Source organism: Oncorhynchus mykiss, chromosome 17 (genome assembly GCF_013265735.2).
Source record: "Oncorhynchus mykiss isolate Arlee chromosome 17, USDA_OmykA_1.1, whole genome shotgun sequence".
In the NCBI taxonomy this organism is placed as follows: Eukaryota; Metazoa; Chordata; class Actinopteri; order Salmoniformes; family Salmonidae; genus Oncorhynchus; species Oncorhynchus mykiss.
The window spans coordinates 51,824,890-51,840,222 of NC_048581.1; the positions used below are offsets into that span (position 1 = coordinate 51,824,890).

At 46.6% G+C, this 15,333-nt stretch overlaps 1 protein-coding gene across 3 annotated transcripts in view; it reads right to left on the reverse strand.

The window, feature by feature from the left end:
• The window catches only part of LOC110493208 (pleckstrin homology domain-containing family A member 6), a 168,738-nt gene that overhangs the window by 120,853 nt on the left and 32,552 nt on the right, over nucleotides 1–15,333 (reverse strand). The window contains exons 1-2 of one of the 3 annotated variants that reach the window (XM_036950072.1): nucleotides 782–856; nucleotides 88–200 (exon numbers count right to left, since the gene is read on the reverse strand). The gene's annotated coding sequence lies outside the window, so the exon portion shown is untranslated. Of the gene's footprint in view, nucleotides 1–87; nucleotides 201–536; nucleotides 573–781; nucleotides 857–15,333 lie in introns of those variants that run through there. The other 2 variants (XM_036950071.1, XM_036950069.1) reach the window with 2 other exon arrangements.

Below are 15,333 nucleotides of genomic sequence, written 5' to 3' on the forward strand. Positions count from 1 at the left end.
AAGCGGAATCAGAAACCTTCTCTTTTCTTCCTGCCCTTCTATCCTTCTGAGAGGGAAAAAATTATGTATGTGTGGAGCTCTACATACCTTGCAGAGTTTCTTTCTTTCTTCTCTGTCTGTATCCCTTCTTCTCTTTGTGTTCTCCTCAGTGAGTCTGAAGTCCTCCTCTTAGTAATCTCCTACAGCGTGGAGAGGCTTGGCTGCAAGTGGGCGGAGGAGAGAGAGAGAGAGAGAGAGAGAGAGAGAGAGAGGGAAGGAAGGAGGGAGGGAGGGAGGGAGAGAGTCAGTCAGTCGGCACAAAAGCGGGAGAATGGAAAGCTGCAGGGCAGAGGAGAAACATGAAACCACCAGTGGTCCTGAAACAATCATCTCTCCCTCCCTCTCTTTTCCCGTTCCCTCCCTTTTACCCCTCCCGCTCGCTCACTCTCTCCCCTCTCCCGCTTTCCCCCGCGTTCTACACTTCCTTTTCCCCCTTTCTCTTCCCTCCAACTCTTTATCCGATCATTTATTGTAACTCATGTTTGCCTCTCCCTTACCATTCTCTCTGCCCTTCTTCTCTCCCTCTCTTCTCTCTCTTCTTCTCTTCTTCTCTTATTCTCTCTTCTTCTCTCCCTCTCTTCTCTCTCTTCTTCTCTCCCTCGCTTCTTTTCTCCCTATTTTCTCACTCTTCTTTTCTCCCTCTCTTCTCTTTATTCTCTCCCCCTCTTCTCTCTCTTCTTCTCTCCCCCTCTTCTCTCCCCTCATTCTCCTTTCCTATCCTTCACATCCCCATCTCTCCTACCTGTCTCTCTTTATTCTTGTCTATTCCTTTCATCTTCATAACGTCTACCGATCACCTTTCCCCCCCCCCTCCTTCTCTCCATCTGGCTCTTTCCCTGTCTTTCCCTCTTTTGAAAGCGAACCCCTCCCTTGGTCTGAGGGCGTGGAAAGAGAAAAGGTTCTTCTTCCCACAGTTTTACCAAGAACAATTCATAGACTTTAATAGAGCTCTGCACCCTCCCTGGAGCCTGTCAAAACATCAGCACCACTGTAGGTTCCTGGTGAGTTAAAACCAAACTCCAAATTTCACGACCAGGGAGTCAGTGTGTGTGTGTGTGTGTGTGTGTGTGCGTGCGTGCATGCGTGCGTGCGAGTGTGCGAGTGTGTGTGTATGTGTGTGTGTGTCTGTGTGTGTGCGCGCGCACGTGCGTTTGTGTGTGTGTGTGCATGCACGTGCGTGTGTGTGTGCGTGGATGTGTGTGTGTGTTGTAGTCGGGACTGTAAAACCTGAGGTGTTACAGTTTTTTACAATCACTTTGGCACTAATTTCAGAACCTTGTGGTCATTTTTCAAAACTCTAGACACAAAACTCAAAACGGTCATCACTTGTAACACAGGCTGTCCAATGTTCAAAACATTGCATTGTGCATTCATATCTTTAAAGTAACCTTGCACTTGCAGAATCATTGGTTCAAATAACTAATTTATCATGAAATACCATAGGAACATTCATTTCGATCACCCACACACAAGATACCGTGCAGTTGTTCGTACAATCATTAAATATTGTAGTACAAAATATGTGACACATGTTTCATTATGCTACTACACGTAAATACATCACTGTAAAAGGACAAGTAGAGAGAATACTACAGACACAGTGGAATCATGGAACAAAATCTGAAATGTATTGATGAAATACAATAAAATCACAACATAGGTTTCTTTGAATCGAAGCAAAAATAATTAGCTAAAAAAAAAGAAAAAAAACTACAGTAAAACATCAACTGCAGTGTTCCTCACCTGGCTTACTGTAAAACATCACTGCAGTGTTCCTCACCTGGCTTACTGTAAAACATCACTGCAGTGTTCCTCACCTGGCTTACTGTAAAACATCACTGCAGTGTTCCTCACCTGGCTTACTGTAAAAAAACAAAACAAAAGATTGATTACTGTCCTGTATTTCAATCAACTCTGTCTTGTGGATTTGGCCACAGGTTCAATGGTACAGAATAGCATCTCTTAATGTACAACACCGTACATAATTCAGGCTGTTGTGGAGGCAAAAGGAGGTCCTACCCAGTACTAGATAGGTGTACCTAATAAAGTGGCCGGTGAGTGTACAGTAATGTCAAATCTGAAATCAAGGTCTGGAAAAGTGGAACATGGGACCATAGAAATAGTGTCTGATAAAGAATGATGATGACATTTGATGATGAGCAGTTGTATCAGTTGATAGTTAGATCATTGTAATGAAATGAATAGACAGTCATCTCAGATGTAATGTGTGAATTTCGTTTTGAAATGGTAATACTTTGATGTTAAGTTGTGTCATTTTGAACAGGTGATTTTAGTTCAATGAACATATGATCTTAGCCTTACGTGTATTGTATCCAAGCAAAGAGTTTTGAAAAATGTGCATTTTGATCATTGGTTGTGAGTTTTGTGTCTAGAGTTTTGTAAAATTACATCAAGGTTCCGAAATTAGTGCCAAAGTGAATGTAAAAAACTGTAAGGTGAGTCGGTGTTAATTAGAGGAGGCTGGTTCCAGACACAGGTGTGCTGAGGAGAAAGAGAGAGAGAGAGAGAGAGAGAGAGCGAGTGGACAGGACAGGACAGGAGAGGAGAGGAGAGGAGAGGTGAGGTGAGGTGAGGATAGCACATCCTTGAGGGGTTATCACTGAGTGAGATTACTCATCTCTCTCAATCTCTGACTGACACATTCCCATACAGACAGGCTCACACACCCACACACACACCCACACACACACAGAATACAGAAAAGGGTACAGTATGAACTTTAACACAAAGTCACACACACAGCATAGGTGTCTCGTTATGCAATACAAACTAGATCAAGGCGTGTTGGTGAGGAGAGAGAGAGAGAGAGCGAGAGAGAGAGATATTACAAATGGCTTGAGTTGTGTTTGTGTTGGAACAAATGGCTTGTGTTGTGTTTGTGTTGGACTGGGCTGCTCTTCTGAAGTGATGAGAATTGTTTTCAATAAAATCCAATCTTCATCCAATCTTCATCCAGTTTCACTCGCAGGGAGATGGGACAGTTTCCCAAGATGTCTTTTGTTAGCAAAACACACCCACGCACACACATCCACACACACACACACACACACACACACACACTCATGCCATAAAATGTCATAAAAGAGAACAATGTATAACAGTCATTAAAGATGGAACAGAACATGTTCTCACATTACAGTTGTTTTTCACTACATGAAAGCTCTACTGTTGTAGGCCTACTATTTCTGCAGTAAATCATCATGTTCTGGTTCTGGGGCAAGTATGTGTGCGTGCGTGCGTGTGTGTTTGTGTGTGTGTTCTCAGAAATAGCCTCCGTGTGTATCTACTCTCTCTAATCACTGACGGCCAACAGTCAAACTGACGACTCCACAAATGCCAACGTAACAAGTACACTTCACACAGCTATGTAGTCACACGTGTGTGGTGAGGCACGACAAACTTCTCTCTGTAGCCGCATAGGCTTGTGTTCCCCCGTTCCTGTTTCCTCTGAAAAACACGCCAAGCTGAATAGACGCAACACAACTACATCACCCACATTGCACACCTATACAACATCATAACCACACAGAGAGAAACAGTGTGACTGTGATCCGCTCTTTTCTCTAGCCTGCAGGCCCGTGACCCTGAGAGGCTTACGGTTCAGGGGTTAAGTGATGACAGACCCTTTAATGAAAACACACTGCAGCCGAAAAACAGGACCTAGTGCCCTCACATCAAATGCACGTGTGCACGTAAACCACACATACACATACACACACGCGCGCGCGCACGTCTCACATACACTCGCACACTTTGTCCATCACGCAGAAAATACATTTCCTGTTGAAATAGTTCAGTCAGAGAGTTCACATGTAAATGAAATATGTGAGCTGTATATAAATGTTTGTCAGTGTCGTAGACATGAGAGTGTTTTATTACTAGATGATGATGTTGGTGAGCAGCTTGGAGCTCCAGATCGAATACTATCAATGCACAGCTGGAGGCGCACGGTGTAGAACACTAAGTCTCACATCAGTGGTTTCGTATGCACACGCATTCACGCACATACACGCAAACTGCACATGCAGCAGCCCTGAAGTTAACAAACTCAACATGTCCTTAGATCTGGTTGAACAGGTCTATTGATCCCCACTCCCCCACTCCCTCTCTTTGTCTCTCTCTCTTTCTCTTTCTCTCTCTCTCTTTCTCTCTCTCTCTCTCTCTTCCTTCCCCCTCTCTCCCTTCTCTCTCTCTCTCTCTCGCTCTCTCTCTCTCTTCCTTCCCTTCTCTCCCTTCTCTCTCTCTCTCCACTGTCTGTCAAAGGTTTGTCAGCAGAATTGCTGCCTCTGTCTTGCCCTCCTCCCCCCTCCTCCCCCTCTCCTCTTCCTCTGCCTGTCCTACCTGACTGAGGGTAGACTCTAGTGAGGCTATAAAGACTCCATTCTTCGCAGGTTGCAGTTTATTGGGATGAGTCTTGTCCTGGAGGCAGCAATGAGACATTTCCGGTAGATGGGCCAGCTGCAAAGTTAAAAATCTAAAAAAGTATGAAAACAAAAAATGTGCTTTTTGGTCTTAATTTAAGTTTAGGGTTAGGGATAGCAGTGTGGTTAAGATTAGGGTTAAGAGCTGCCTCCCGAACAAGATTTATGACGGAAAAAGCTAACCTGCTAACCTCAGGCTGTGGTTAGACCATAATCACTGCCATCGGGTGTGTCTCAATATTTGATGGTTGTTGACTCCCACTGTGTCCTCTCCTGGTCTGAGAGAACTCATCAGGTTACAGCTGGAATCTTTAGTGGTGAAACGGCTGCGTCCGTTTGCAATATTACAACAACAAAGAAGTCGAACACAGTTTTCTTACCCTCCGGCAACATTGCACGCGCGATAGAACGGCAGGACGTGTGCTGCATTCATTCATTTATTTATTTACCACCTTGCTGTGCGCTCCTCACCTCTGCTCCTTCAACAAAGCAAAAACAATGGGCGACGGGCAGACAGTGGCGCTGTTTCCCGTAAGGTGGATTCCATCTTGACATAACAAATCTCAAGATAGGCCCCCGTGCTTTAACCTAGTCAAACATTTCAAATCAGCTTGTTTGGTGTGTGTGTATGCGTGCGTGTGTGTGTGCGTCAGCGCACAGACATACACACACACACACACACACACACACACACACACACACACACCTATGTTTACATACACACACTCCCAGTTTACACATGTGCCACATATTTACACAGTATTATATCATTAACCACACTGTACAGAGGATGGTGCGTTCTGGCCTTGGGCATAGCCAGGAGCCGTACATCACATTGATTACGGGGAAGGTTTTCAAAACACACACACACACACTGCTGTTTCAGGCAGTAACATACACACAACAAAACACACATGTCCCTGTCATCAGCCACAGCAAATGTATCTGTTATTCAGCTCCATGACAGAGCTTCGGCCTCTATCCCCCAGCTACGGAGGAGACTTGGCCGTCTATTCAAACACAAATTAAGTTGTCCTCCGAAGAGAGAGACTCAGAAAATGTGTAAAAAGTCACATAACTTTTTCACCTCTGACTCGATGGATTGGGGTGGAGAGAGGGCTGCGTGGGACAGTTAGTAGAGCTTAAGGAGACAACAACACAATTATACCCTAGTTTTAGAAGAACAGCTGAGAGACACGTGCCGTTCTGGGAAGGGAACGAGTGAACAAGTTTTATTCATATTTGTTTGTTTGTCTGTTTTTAAAGCACTCTTGTTCTCTTTCTTTACGGATGGGTAGATGTGGGCACTGAACAGTTGAAGGATTGCACGACTGTGTGTGAGAGTCATTAGTGTGGTTTAATCCTGATACCTCATGACAAAGACCTGTGCACTACTTTTGAGTAGAGCCCTATAGGCCCTGGTCAAATGTAGTGTACTATATAGAAAATAGGGTGCCATTTGGGATGCATCCAAGGGCAAAGGGCCTAGCTATCAGGCTTCTAATAGGGGACAGCATATTTCACAACCATACCACCGCACCCTTCCCACAAGACAAGTTATGGCAGATTCTGAGTCCCAACAACAGTCCAAACCTGTCTCCTTACATACCCGTCCATCACTGCAGCTCAAGCACCTTCATTGGAGAGGATGTAAATGGATATAGAGAGTGTGATAACCTGAGCTAACCCTAGAGTTTACTGGGTAGATCAGTCTCAGGTGGTCTGAGACAGTGACTGATCCCAGAGGGAGAGCAGGATGATGCTTTGCTGAGGATTACTGCTGTACTACTGCTGCACTACTGCTACACTACTGCTACACTACTGATGTACTACTGCTGTACTACTGCTACACTACTGATGTACTACTGCTGTACTACTGCTACACTACTGCTGCACTACTGCTACACTACTGCTGTACTACTGCTGTACTACTGCTAAACTACTGCTGTACTACTGCTACACTACTGATGTACTACTGCTGTACTACTGCTACACTACTGCTGCACTACTGCTACACTACTGCTGTACTACTGCTGTACTACTGCTAAACTACTGCTGTACTACTGCTGTACTACTGCTGTACTACTGCTGTACTACTGCTACCCTAATGTTGTACTACTGCTGTACTACTGCTACGCTACTGCTGCACTACTGCTGTACTACTACTACACTACTGCTGCACTACTGCTACACTACTGCTGTACTACTGTTGTACTACTGCTGTACTACTGCTACCCTACTGTTGTACTACTGCTGTACTACTGCTAACCTACTGCTGTACTACTGTTGTACTACTGCTGTACTACTGTTGTACTACTGCTAACCTACTGCTGTACTACTGCTACACTACTGCTACACTACTGCTGTACTACTGCTACACTACTGTTGTACTACTGCTAACCTACTGCTGTACTACTGTTGTACTACTGCTGTACTACTGCTACTGCTACCCTCTGAGACAGTGACTGATCCCAGAGGGAGAGCAGGATGATGCTTTGCTGAGGATTACTGCTGTACTACTGCTGCACTACTGCTACACTACTGCTACACTACTGATGTACTACTGCTGTACTACTGCTACACTACTGCTGTACTACTGCTGTGCTACTGCTGTACTACTGCTGCACTACTGCTGTACTACTGCTACACTACTGCTGTACTACTGCTGTACTACTGCTACACTACTGCTGTACTACTGCTACACTACTGCTACACTACTACTACACTACTGCTGTACTACTGCTACACTACTGCTGTACTACTGCTGTACTACTGCTGTACTACTGCTACACTACTGCTGTACTACTGCTGTACTACTGCTGTACTACTGCTACACTACTGCTGTACTACTGCTGTACTACTGCTACACTACTGCTGTACTACTGCTACACTACTGTTGTACTACTGCTGTACTATTGCTAACCTACTGCTGTAGTACTGTTGTACTACTGCTGTACTACTGCTACCCTACGGCTGCACTACTGCTGTACTACTGCTACACTACGGCTGCACTACTGCTGTACTACTGCTGTACTACTGCTGTACTACTGCTGTACTACTGCTAACATACTGTTGTACTACTGCTGTACTACTGCTGTACTACTGCTCCCCTAATGTTGTACTACTGCTACGCTACTGCTGCACTACTGCTGTACTACTACTACACTACTGCTGCACTACTGCTACACTACTGCTGTACTACTGTTGTACTACTGCTGTACTACTGCTACCCTACTGTTGTACTACTGCTGTACTACTGCTAACCTACTGCTGTACTACTGTTGTACTACTGCTGTACTACTGCTGTACTACTGCTAACCTACTGCTGTACTACTGGTGTACTACTGCTGTACTACTGCTACACTACTGCTGTACTACTGCTGTACTACTGCTGTACTACTGCTAACCTACTGTTGTACTACTGCTGTACTACTGCTGTACTACTGCTTCCCTAATGTTGTACTACTGCTGTACTACTGCTACGCTACTGCTGCACTACTGCTGTACTACTACTACACTACTGCTGCACTACTGCTACACTACTGCTGTACTACTGTTGTACTACTGCTGTACTACTGCTACCCTACTGTTGTACTACTGCTGTACTACTGCTAACCTACTGCTGTACTACTGTTGTACTACTGCTGTACTACTGTTGTACTACTGCTAACCTACTGCTGTACTACTGCTACACTACTGCTACACTACTGCTGTACTACTGCTACACTACTGTTGTACTACTGCTGTACTACTGCTAACCTACTGCTGTACTACTGTTGTACTACTGCTGTACTACTGCTACTGCTACCCTCTGAGACAGTGACTGATCCCAGAGGGAGAGCAGGATGATGCTTTGCTGAGGATTACTGCTGTACTACTGCTGCACTACTGCTACACTACTGCTACACTACTGATGTACTACTGCTGTACTACTGCTACACTACTGCTGTACTACTGCTGTACTACTGCTACACTACTGCTGTACTACTGCTACACTACTGCTACACTACTACTACACTACTGCTGTACTACTGCTACACTACTGCTGTACTACTGCTGTACTACTGCTGTACTACTGCTACACTACTGCTGTACTACTGCTGTACTACTGCTGTACTACTGCTACACTACTGCTGTACTACTGCTACACTACTGTTGTACTACTGCTGTACTATTGCTAACCTACTGCTGTAGTACTGTTGTACTACTGCTGTACTACTGCTACCCTACGGCTGCACTACTGCTGTACTACTGCTACACTACGGCTGCACTACTGCTGTACTACTGCTGTACTACTGCTGTACTACTGCTGTACTACTGCTAACCTACTGTTGTACTACTGCTGTACTACTGCTGTACTACTGCTCCCCTAATGTTGTACTACTGCTGTACTACTGCTACGCTACTGCTGCACTACTGCTGTACTACTACTACACTACTGCTGCACTACTGCTACACTACTGCTGTACTACTGTTGTACTACTGCTGTACTTCTGCTACCCTACTGTTGTACTACTGCTGTACTACTGCTAACCTACTGCTGTACTACTGTTGTACTACTGCTGTACTACTGCTGTACTACTGCTAACCTACTGCTGTACTACTGGTGTACTACTGCTGTACTACTGCTACACTACTGCTGTACTACTGTTGTACTACTGCTGCACTACTACTACACTACTGCTGTACTACTACTACACTACTGCTGTACTACTGCTGCACTACTGCTGTACCACTACTACACTACTGCTGTACTACTGCTACCCTACTGCTGTGCTACTGCTACACTACTGCTGCACTACTGCTACACTACTGCTGTACTACTGCTGCACTACTGCTACACTACTGCTGTACTACTGCTGTACCTCTGCTGTACTGTAATAGAGCCACCAATCTGAGCCGGGTTCCTCTCTGGGTTTCGTTCTAGGTTACTTTGTTCTAGGGAGTTAGTCCTGGCAGCTGTGCTTTAGCTTCTGCTTGGCTTGCTCTTTGGACTGTACACCGGGTAACTGTAAAGCACTTATTGACAACTGCTGATGTAAAAAGGGTCCAGACTCAGATAGAAACGTTTATGATCTTCCTGGTTCAAAGTCTATTGCAGGCTATTCTGAAAACATGCTTAAGCAAAAGTTTTTTTTACGCAATACTTTGACGTGTGTGTTTGCCAAAAGTGCCACAGAGGGATGTGTATAAATCTACATATTAATGAGCAGGGTGTAGTTACCAAGCAACAGACGTCACCCTGGAGAGACCACACCCGCTGATAGGCATTGTGTTGACACTGCCCTCCCTGGTGTGTGTATGTGTGTGTGTGTGTGTGTGTGTGTGTGTGTGTGTGTGTGTGTGTGTGTGTGTGTGTGTGTGTGTGTGTGTGTAAGTGTGTGTGTGTGTGTGTTCACTCATCCATGTTTATGTCCATATGGGTGTCCAGCTGTCAGGGACAGACGTGTGATGTGCATGTGTGTGTGTGATTGGGTTATTTTCACTTGCTCCTCTGGGAGTCTCACGAGCCAATCACACAACACTGACAGCTGAAACGACTCCACACATCTATCTCACCATCTTTTCATCCCTACATCTCTCCATCCCTACATCTTTCCATCCCTTTCCATCCCTACATCTTTCCATCCCTCCATCTCACCATCCCTCCATCTTTACATCCCTCCATCTCACCATCTCACCATCTCTACATCTTTCCATCCCTCCATCTCACTATCCCTCCATCTCACCATACCTACATCTTTCCATCCCTCCATTTCACCATCCCTACATCTTTCCATCCCTCCATCTCACCATCCCTCCATCTTTACATCCCTCCATTTCACCATCCCACCATCTTTCCATCCCTACATCTTTCCATCCCTCCATCTCATCATCCCTCCATCTCTACATCCCTCCATCTCACCATCTTTCCATCTCACCATCCCTCCATCTTTACATCCCTCCATCTCACCATCCCTCCATCTTTACATCCCTCCATCTCACCATCTTTCCATCTCACCATCCCTCCATCTTTACATCCCTCCATCTCACCATCTTTCCATCTCACCATCCCTCCATCTTTACATCCCTCCATTTCACCATCCCACCATCTTTCCATCCCTACATCTTTCCATCCCTCCATCTCACCATCCCTCCATCTTTACATCCCTCCATCTCACCATCTTTCCATCTCACCATCCCTCCATCTTTACATCCCTCCGTCTCACCATCTTTCCATCTCACCATCCCTCCATCTTTACATCCCTCCATTTCACCATCCCACCATCTTTCCATCCCTACATCTTTCCATCCCTCCATCTCATCATCCCTCCATCTCTACATCCCTCCATCTTTCCATCCCTCCATCTTTACATCCCTCCATCTCACCATCTTTACATCTCATCATCCCTCCATCTTTACATCCCTCCATCTCACCATCTTTCCATCTCACCATCCCTCCATCTTTCCATCCCTCCATTTCACCATCCCACCATCTTTCCATCCCTACATCTTTCCATCCCTGCATCTCATCATCCCTCCATCTCTACATCCCTCCATCTTTCCATCCCTCCATCTTTCCATCCCTCCATCTCACCATCCCTCCATCTCAACAACCCTACATCTTTCCATCCATCGCTATATCCCTCCATCTCACCATCCCTCCATCTCACCAACCCTACATCTGTCCATCCCTCCATCTCAACATCCCTCCATCTCACCATCCCTCCATCTTTCCATCCCTCCATCTCAACATCTTTCCATCCATCTTTCCATCCCTCCATCTCACCATCCCTACATCTTTCCATCCCTCCATCTCAACATCCCTCCATCTTTCCATCCATCTCTCCATCTCAACATCCCTCCATCTCACCATCCCTCCATCTCACCATCCCTACATCTTTCCATCCCTCCATCTCAACATTCCTACATCTTTCCACCCATCTTTCCATCCATCCATCTCACCAACCCTCCATCTCTCCATCTCTCCATTCCCACATCTCAACATCCCTCCATCTCACCATCCCTCCATCTCTCCATCTCACCATCCCTACATTTTCCATCCCTCCATCTCAACATCCCTACATCTTTCCATCCCTCCATCTCACCATCCCTCCATCTCAACATCCCTACATCTTTCCATCCATCGCTACATCCCTCCATCTCACCATCCCTCCATCTCTCCATCTCTCCATTCCCACATCTCAACATCCCTCCATCTCACCATCCCTCCATCCCTCCATTTCACCATCCCGCCATCTTTCCATCCCTACATCTTTCCATCCCTCCATCTCATCATCCCTCCATCTCTACATCCCTCCATCTTTCCATCCCTACATCTTTCCATCCATCCATCTCACCATCCCTCCATCTCAACATCCCTACATCTTTCCATCCATCGCTACATCCCTCCATCTCACCATCCCTCCATCTCACCAACCCTACATCTTTCCATCCCTCCATCTCAACATCCCTCCATCTCACCATCCCTCCATCTCTCCATCTCACCATCCCTACATCTCTCCATCCCTCCATCTCAACATCCCCACATCTTTCCATCCATCTCTCTATCCCTCCATCTCACCATCCCTACATCTTTCCATCCCTCCATCTCACCATCCCTACATCTCACCATCTCAACATCCCTCCATCTCTCCATCTCACCACCCCTCCATCTCACCATCCCTACAAATCTTACATCCATCCATCCCTCCATCTTTCCATCTATTCTCCTTCCCTACATCTTTCCATCCCTCCATCTCTCCATCTTTCCATCCCTCCATCTCTCCATCCCTACATCTTTCCATCCCTCCATCTCACCATCCCTATATATTTCTATCCCTCCATCTCAACATCCCTCCATCTTTCCATCCCTCCATCTCTCCATCCCTGCATCTTTCCATCCCTCCATCTCTCCATCCCTACATCTCTCCATCCCTCCATGTCTCCATCCCTACATCTCTCCATCCCTACATCTCTCCATCCCTCCATGTCTCCATCCCTACATCTCTCCATCCCTACATCTTTCCATCCCTCCATCTCACCATCCCTCCATCTCTCCATCTCACCATCCCTACATCTTTCCATCCCTCCATCTCAACATCCCTACATCTTTCCATCTCACCATCCCTACATCTCTCCATCCCTCCATGTCTCCATCCCTACATCTCTCCATCCCTACATCTTTCCATCCCTCCATCTCAACATCCCTCCATCTCTCCATCTCACCATCCCTACATCTTTCCATCCCTCCATCTCAACATCCCTACATCTTTCCATCCCTCCATCTCAACATCCCTACATCTTTCCATCCATCTCTCTATCCCTCCATCTCACCATCCCTACATCTTTCCATCCCTCCATCTCACCATCCCTACATCTCAACATCCCTCCATCTCTCCATCCCTCCATCTCACCATCCCTCCATCTCACCATCCCTACAAATCTTACATCCATCCATCCATCCATCTTTCCATCTATTCTCCATCCCTACATCTTTCCATCCCTCCATCTCTCCATCTTTCCATCCCTCCATCTTTCCATCCCTCCATCTCTCCATCCCTCCATCTTTCCATCCCTCCATCTCACCATCCCTATATATTTATATCCCTCCATCTCAACATCCCTCCATCTTTCCATCCCTCCATCTCTCCATCCCTGCATCTTTCCATCCATCTCTCCATCCCTACATCTCTCCATCCCTCCATGTCTCCATCCCTACATCTCTCCATCCCTACATCTTTCCATCCCTCCATCTCACCATCCCTCCATCTCTCCATCTCACCATCCCTACATCTTTCCATCCCAACATCCCTACATCTTTCCATCCATCTTTCCATCCCTCCATCTCACTATCCCTACATCTCTCCATCCCTCCATCTCAACATCCCTACATCTTTCCATCCATCTCTCTATCCCTCCATCTCACCATCCCTACATCTTTCCATCCCTCCATCTCACCATCGCTACATCTCACCATCTCAACATCCCTCCATCTCTCCATCCCTCCATCTCACCATCCCTCCATCTCACCATCCCTCCATCTCACCATCCCTACAAATCTTACATCCATCCATCCATCCATCTTTCCATCTATTCTCCATCCCTACATCTTTCCATCCCTCCATCTCTCCATCTTTCCATCCCTCCATCTCTCCATCCCTACATCTTTCCATCCCTCCATCTCACCATCCCTATATATTTATATCCCTCCATCTCAACATCCCTCCATCTTTCCATCCCTCCATCTCTCCATCCCTGCATCTTTCCATCCATCTCTCCATCCCTACATCTCTCCATCCCTCCATGTCTCCATCCCTACATCTCTCCATCCCTACATCTTTCCATCCCTCCATCTCTCCATCTCTCCATCCCCCATCTCTCCATCCCTACATCTTTCCATCCCTCCATCTCTCCATCCCTACATATTTACATCCCTCCATCTCTCCATCCCTCCATCTTTCCATCCCTCCATCTCACCATCCCTATATATTTCTATCCCTCCATCTTTCCATCCCTCCATCTCTCCATCCCTCCATCTCACCATCCCTCCATCTCTCCATCCTTCTATCTCACCATCCCTCCATCTCTGCATCCCTCCATCTCACCACCTTTCCATCTTACCAGAGAAACCAACTCTATGAGACCAGGGTCATTACTAAGTGAGGCAAGCCCATGTCTGATGTGTATTTCTGGATTGACATTTACATAGGGGGACAGACACGGCCTCAAACACGGGGAAGGAAAGGCTAAACTGCCTCCCTGCCTTTCCCACAACACTGAGGCAGGATGGACTGGATACAACTGGATTAAACAGGAGGTTTAAAGAGCGTGAGGGCAAGAGAGTGACGGAGAGAGGGTGACAAGGGAGAGTGAAAGACAGAAGGGAAAGAAAGAGAGGGACTGAGGAGATGGGAGAGGAAGAGAGATGAATACATGGAAAGGGGAAGAGAACAGAATAGGGAAAGAAATAGAAAAGATGGAGAGAGAGGGAGGTAAAACATAAGAGAAAGAAAAGAGGGAGCCAGATAGTGGGGGAGGTGAAAGAGAGTATCTAGCATTGCAGGAGAGAGGGTGAGACAGGACAGGGCGGTCCTCTGGCGGTTATGCCGTGCTGACCCCAGCGACCCAGCAGAGAAAGCTCTTCTGGGAAGATGTTTGGCAGCACCGTCATGTCCTGAGAGACACACTGCCAACAGTTCCCATCCTATTAATAGTGCTGTTACCCTCTCCCTCGCCCTCTATCACTCGCTCTTTCCTTCTCTCTCCCTCTCTCACGTTCCTCTCTCTTTCTCTCTGGCTCTCTCTCTATCCACCTCCCTTTCCCTGTCTCTCTCTTGCTCTCTCCTCCTCCATCTGTCTTTCCCTGTCTCTCTGTATGCCTCTCTCCCAATGTGTTACTCTTTTTATCCCTCTGTTCCCTACTCAGTTTCTATGGAACCATCTCCCCTTTTCCTCTATCCTCTACTCCTCTTTTCTCTCTCCATCTCTTAGCCTCACTGGGGGCTGTAGGGTAATGAGCGATGCTATTTACAAGCCCGCAATCCCCTCAAGAAACTACACTTCCCAGTCCTCTCCCCCCGTCCAGAACTACACAGAACTGCAGGATATAAGACTCCAAAACGCGCACACACACACAGCCATAGGGCTATCATTCTTCAGTCATGACTTTCAACTTTAATCCTGTCGCTTCATTGGAGTTAAAGGGTTGGCATTTGCAGGCTTGATCAGCATCCATTCAGAAGGATCCCTGCCTCCCAGTCAACCAGACCCTGAGTCCTCTGTCATGGCAGCTCCTCTGAAGCGATTACTGCACTGGGCACGCAATCACAGTAGGCCAGCAAGGGAGAGAGAAGGGGGGAGAGAGAAGGAG